This window comes from Somniosus microcephalus, unplaced genomic scaffold, assembly GCF_052327205.1.
Source record: "Somniosus microcephalus isolate GS21.2 unplaced genomic scaffold, FLI_Smic_1.0 unresolved_chr6, whole genome shotgun sequence".
NCBI classification, from domain to species: Eukaryota; Metazoa; Chordata; class Chondrichthyes; order Squaliformes; family Somniosidae; genus Somniosus; species Somniosus microcephalus.
The window spans coordinates 41494851-41501664 of NW_028225184.1; the positions used below are offsets into that span (position 1 = coordinate 41494851).

At 41.8% G+C, this 6814-nt stretch overlaps 1 long non-coding RNA gene across 1 annotated transcript; it reads right to left on the reverse strand.

Moving 5' to 3' along the window:
- Positions 1 to 2568: 2568 nt before the first annotated feature.
- LOC147087228 (uncharacterized) lies at positions 2569 to 6814 on the reverse strand. Its single transcript, XR_015075600.1, has 3 exons — positions 6372 to 6814; positions 4560 to 4600; positions 2569 to 3509 (listed from the first exon to the last, which is right to left on the reverse strand). It is a non-coding gene; the product is annotated as an uncharacterized LOC147087228 (long non-coding RNA).

Genomic DNA, 6814 nt, shown 5'->3' on the forward strand with positions numbered 1-6814 from the left:
CTTCACCCACAGTCACAGACTGGCCAGATTGTGTGACGTCACAATGCTGAGCGAGCAGCCACAGCTCTAGTTCCTGTTTGACGCCCTGTGGTTCTTCCATCTCACTTGCTGATTCAAAGATCGGATGTCAGCTTGGAAACTAAACCTTGGTCATTGCATCTTTGCCACAGACCTGTTTTTGAAATATTCAAAGAGGAGCAGAAACCTTGAGAACAGAAAAGTATTTAAAAGCTGTGAGCCATCAGTATCGCTGGGCAGCTGGCTCTCTGTCAGAGAAAATAGAGATTATATTTTCATAATTACAGTCATAATGTGCTTGGAGAGACTAAAAATTATAACACGTGACCTTGATACATTCAAAGCATGCGCTCTACCACTGAGCTACATCCACACTGACAGCTAAGCACGCAAACCTTGGACAGAGAGAGGAGCGCTGCTGTCCAAGGGCTGCTGTTTGCTTCTTTGAGCGCCTCTCCCACAGACTCATCACCTCCAAACATTTAATTATATCGGAGCAGGAGTTAATCTCAGGCTCCCAGAAACAGCTCAGTTCAATGGGTAGTGCCTGAATATGTGATGGTGTCCACGGTGAGCGAGCAGCCCCTCTTGTTCCTCATTGGCTGCCGATGATTGGTCCTCCCACTTTCTGAATCACAGTTCAGATTTCAGCCCAATCTTCAGTTCTCACTTTTACAAAGCGCTGACCGCTGGTCCACACAACGTTTGTAATTTTATCTTTGGGAGCTAGTGTATCATGAGTGATATAGGTTTACCCGCCCGTTAGTGGAGATGTGTGGACGTGAAAGAGGGCGGAAAGTATGTTTTGTGGGGGCTTTAGTAAGGGCAAGGTATTTCCACCCTGTTAAAGTCGAAAGAAAAAATAAAGTCTTCCATTTCACGAACTCAGGAAACACTGTAGAGCAAATGAAGTACGTTTGAGGAGCAATCACTGTTGCAATGTCAGAAATGCGGCATCCAATTTGTGCACAGCAATGTCCCACGAAGTGCAATGCGAGGAACAGTACATCATCTTCCGATTAGGCACTTTGCAGCCTTCCGGACTCAATATCGAGTTCAACAATTTCAGATCATAACCTCGTCCCCTATTACTTTTTTACTTAAATTTTTTTTCACCCGTTTGTTTTGGGTCTTCCTTCCCACCCGCATTTCCTTCTGTTTCTCCCTCTCACCTGGCAGCTGTCTCTTGCCTGCTAGTTCACTTCACACCTAATCTCAGCTGTCTTTTGTCTCCACCGGCCTATAACCATCTCGTTTGCTTTCGAATACCTTTTATTGTCTCTTTTACTTCTTTTGTCGATCGCAGTCCTGCCTTCGATCGATTTTATTTTCTTTCCAATTTTGAAAAATGGTTCCGACCCGAAACGTCAACTCAAATTTCTCTCCACGGATGCTGCCTGAACTGCTGAGTTTTTCCAGCATTTTCTATTGTTATGAGGTGGAGATGATTTGTTTTGGTGATGTTGGTTGAGAGACAAACATTGTCCAGAACACAGGGGAGAACTCCCCTGCGCATTATCGAATAGTGCCATTGGATACTTTATGTCTACTTGAGAAAGTAAGCGTGGACTCGGTTTAACGTCTCAGCCATTTTTATCTCCTTATCGGAGCAAGGATATACATGCCTTAGGAGTGGTGCAACGAAGGTTCAATAGATTCATTCCTGAGATCAGGAGGAATAACTTCATTCAGAGGGTTATGAATCATTGGACTTCTCTACCCCAGAGGGCTGTGGATGCTGATTCGTTGAGCATATTCAAGGCTGAGACAGATTGATTTTTGCACTCTAGGTGAGCCAAGGAATATATATCTTCTCAGATACCTCGATCTCAATTTTTTTCTGATTACCTTCCTGTGAAACACCTTGGACCGTTTAAGGAAAGGATATAAATGCAAATTGTTTTTATTGGACTTTCAAACCTCATGGGACCTTGTAGTAAATAAACAAACACCACTACTGTGTAATTAGACTTCTGCGAAATTGTAATGCCTTTATTCAGATATTGAACACATGACATTGCTGTACGCTCAAATGCATATGCTATTATAAAGCTATTAAATCATCTTCCATGCCATTAACAGTTATAATTATTTCCTGCAACAAAGCATCACCCGGGCAGAGCGCAGAGAGGAAACTCTGGCAGGGCAGAGGGGAATCGCACAGTTTTAACATAATAAACCCCGTTTTTATCAGTGAAAGGAAAGTCAATCCCATTCCTCAAGGTGCGCGCGATACTCTGCGCCAGATTTAACATTCGGCGCTCTGCTATGGTGAAACTTAGCACCCAGGCAGTAAAAGCAAAAACATATTTTACACCAAATTATTTAGAGCAGAATTGACTTCCTGGAGGAAACTCCAGCAGTAGCGGAGAGGGCAAAGATGTTCATGAAGTTTCCTGATCTATTCTAATTTCCCCAAAGTGAGGTCCGTTCTGTAATGTGCAAGCTTAGTAAGAAGTTTTACTTTACTAAAACACCGCTTCTACCCTCCTGCTGCAAGGTGGTGCCGAGAGTATTGGCGAAATTGATAGCCCCCAATCCGGTGGTTAAGCGATTATTCAAATTCATGGACTGGGGGCCAAGTTTGCATTTTGTGCCCGGCTACACAGAAACAGCGATTCAGTCACAATTATCTCAAGGAACATGGCAAAAAGGATGGAATTTAAACTTGAGTTGTACAAATCCTTGGTCAGACCCGGTCTGGAATACTGCGGTCATTTCTGGGCATCGCTCTTCAGGAAGGATCTTTTGGCCTTGGAAGGGGTGCAGCGCAGATTCACCAGAATGTTACCGGGGCTTAGAGAGTTACATTCTGAGGATAGGTTGCATTGACTTGGATTGTTTCCCCTTGAGTACAGGAGATTATTGTGTAAATTAATCAAGGTTCTTAAAATGTTTACACTATCTGATAGGTTGGCTATAGGTAATCTATTTCTTCTGGTAATGAAATCTATAACAAGGTAATTATAAAATTAGAGGTAGGCCGCTCAGAAGCAAATTCAGGAAGCACATCTTCACGCGAAGTTTTGCAGAAATTTAGAAGTTTACCCGCAGAAAGGCTCTGTGCTGGGGGACAATAGGAGATTTCGAGAGAGGGATTGAAAAGTTTTGTTAGGTCAGCGTATCAAATGATTAGGCACAATCCGGGTAAACCGAGTTGAGGTTCAGACCAACCATGATCTCATTCCATAGAGAAGGCTCGAGGGGCTGAATGGCCGGCTCCTGGTTACCATGTTTTAAATGTTTGTTTAAATTACGCACAAACTAAACTAAATACCTGGACTGGGGTCAGACATTTCTCACAGATTACATTTCCATAGATGGCTTCTTGCAAACACAAAGTCTCGCTGAATAATATTTTAATGGGTGAAATGCTGATGACCATGGCATTGTCCGGTACTGTTGAGATGGATGTGCCTGGTCTTCTAGAGTTTCACTGCTGCATAGAGGACGGAGTCCTCACCGAGGTTTTGGACGGTGTCTCGCTGACTCTGAAAGGAATGGTGCAAATGGTCAGAAATGCAATCGAACAACTACACTCTGGTAACAGTTCAGCGAAATTCTATCAGCTGATGCTCCAAGGCAGAAGCCGAAAAATGTCAAAAGCAGCGTTGTTGGAGTGAGCAGTATTAAACGGGGAATATTGCACTGCTCTAAAGGGTATTAACTGTCTGCTAACGGTTACATTTGCAGATGAAGTTTTCACCTCAGGTAATGCTGTTTGTTTAAAACAAGAAGGGACACTCGAGCAGCAGCAGGGCAACAGGACATGATGGAAACAGAGAGCGGGAGGAATTTTCTACTTGATCAGAGGTGCTGAAGGGACGATAAGGGTTCGGCCACCGATCACTTTGACATCGATGGAAAGGGACATCAGTAAGGTGTAAAATGGGCGGCTGAATCCAGATCACTGTTTTAGGCCCACTCTAAGCCAAAAGTTCCAGCGCCTATCTCTGACAGCATCGGAAAATGAAGGGACAACTTAACTTTCCAGGTGGGATACTAGGATGTTGTGTGTAAGACGTGGAAACCGCATGTTGGTTCAGTGGGTGAAATAGAAAATGGTCTTGTTTATGTCAAAATGCTCTGCATATTCCAGACATTAACCAATTGTTAAACTGTAAATGCTGTACACTGCCTAGATTCGCTTGTACAGGAGTGTGTTTGCAGCTGCATTCGTGGTAATTGAACTCTGTAATTTCCCTTCAGTTCCTATAGCGGGCCCAAATCTACACCTCACCCCTCAAATATTATTGTTCTATTGCAAATACATTTGTTCAATCCGCTTAGAAAAATAGAGATCCTTTCATTATTCTGCATTGGACATCATTCTGTCGCCGTTTAAAGATATATTGAAGTGTGATCAAAAACATTTTTGTCCTCATGTATATTAATTACTGGACAAGGCAATTGTGATATTTCAAAAGAAGAAGAACTCTGAAGGCAACAAATATTTGGACACATCGTTCCAGGAGATGGAATGAGCGAGATAAAAGTCCACATCAATGGAAAAATAAAATCCCAGTGCATTTTTAACTTACAGCGTTTACTCTCGGCAATGTTTGCAGGTTAAGAACAGCATCTAAACAAAACAAAACACAATAACAAATGGATTGATGTTTAAATACTTAGAGCATTTCCCTCTTTTATTAAAGAGTTTTATTCCTATGGAGGTTTTGTTTATCATCATATGGATGGGACACCATCTCCACACTCAATAGTGGGAACTAGCTGGCCATTGACAACTACCAATGGGTATTTGACTATCCACTAGGAAGTGAATGCACCTCCTATGCTGAGCTTCCCTTCTCAATTCCTCGGTTTCTCCAGGAAGTGGATGGGTTGGCTGAGGTTTCTCTCGACATGGGCAGTAGATTTTCACCGTATGACTTGATGTTTCTCGGAGTATCGCTGATGCAGCGATAGCTTGCCTAATCTAGAATTGTCCTGTGATCTCAATGAGTGCTAAACTCTCGATTGTTGAATATTAATGCATTTTTATCCATGATAATAACTTTAGCTATTTGAATAAGGAAACACTTGATTCCGAAATATTTACATCATACAGGCATGTTGCTACCTCTCTACAAAATCTTACCTGCTGTTGTTAAAATGTTGTCATCCTTTTTGTTCAAAATTTTCTCATTATAATAACCTATGTGATCCTTTATTCTGGAAACTTCATATGTAAATGTCTCACACTGTTGTTACACCATCTAACCACGGGTGGCACTACAACGCATTAAACGTTACTGGAGAAGAAGTTCGATGCTCCTCCTAACCCAATGTGTTAGCTTCACATCTTTGAAAGGGTTTTGCTATTTAACATTAAATAACAATAAAACGTGAAGTATTGTACAAAAGGGAAAGACGGCCAACATTGGAATTTAATTACATCTGTGTACGCCGGTCCAGTAATCCACTACCCTACAAGAGCAAAAAGTGGAAGGAGCGCACGTCAACCCATGCAGCCCACCAACCCACCCCTTCAACCACCGTCTGCCCCACCTTTGACAGAGCGTGTAGTCACCTGAGAACTAATTTTTAGTGTGGAAGCAAGTCATCCTCGGTTCCGACTGACACCCTAAGAAGATGACCCTGCAATGCTGCACTTGAAGACTCTACTTAGCCCGGACTCCACATGCCTATTGCACTGCGAATTCGATGAGCAATACCATACAAATCTTTTGTGCTCTTTATAAATCGCACTTCCGATTGTAATTAGTTGCTTCACATTGCTCATGATAAATTCCTCTGCTTGATTCACTTGTGGAATCAAAATCTGCGACAGAAATTTGGCATACTGTAATTACATCTATCCACCAGTGGTGGCGTGGTGCAGCTTCTCAGCATGTTTGCAAAAACCTGTGATGCTATTACCGACTCCACTTGCTTCAGCAATTGCCATCTATTACACTACTGTACTGTAAATATATAAATATTTAAAACAATGCATGATCAGATTTCCTATTAGAAACAAATTAGCACAGTGGGTCAGAATAAAAAAGGGGTTTGTTTTACATCTATGTGCCGGGTCCAGCGACCTCTTTCCGACTATCCTCTCTGCATCTGTTGACTACACTCCCTCATCACTCCCTGTCTGAAAAATCACTTTCATTGAATGATGAAAATATATATTCAGAGTTTATTTTGATTCTTGGTCAGATTCACTAAATGATTCAGAATGATTGACAGTATATGTGATTCACAGTTGGTTTGCTAATACAATAAAATGTCTACAAACGGTTACTAGAAATGTAACAATAATATTGTGTTCATTCCTTTTCGTTAACTGCAAGAAAAGCTAAATGCAAAGGAGAATTTTGGATGTACGAATACAAAACTGAACTTACATGTTAGGGTCTCACTGCTTTGGTCACCAGGAGGCGCTGTGTTCCTTAAAACAACATATATCGTCAATTAATCATTTTATTTTCGATGGCACAGATCATTAAATTCTTGATACAGGTATTGATTGGATTTCAGACATGGATCCCATGTTATATGTAGAAGTATCTCTCTGCCCACGTCCTGGAACATGTGTTTATCCAACTGTTCCCAGGCCAGGTTATTCCTTGTTACCCTGGAACTAATGATTAGTTTGACGTCTAGGGTGATTAATGAGGACCTATCTCCTGCTCTCACCATGTGGAGCGGCACCATTACATAGTTTGTGAATATTTCCTCCCGTTGGACAATCTTTTTGGCGAGCAGAATTTCCATTGGGCTAAAAATAAGAATTTGATGAAATCATCACAAACCGATTCGCGATATCGATTCAGTGAGCACAAAGAGG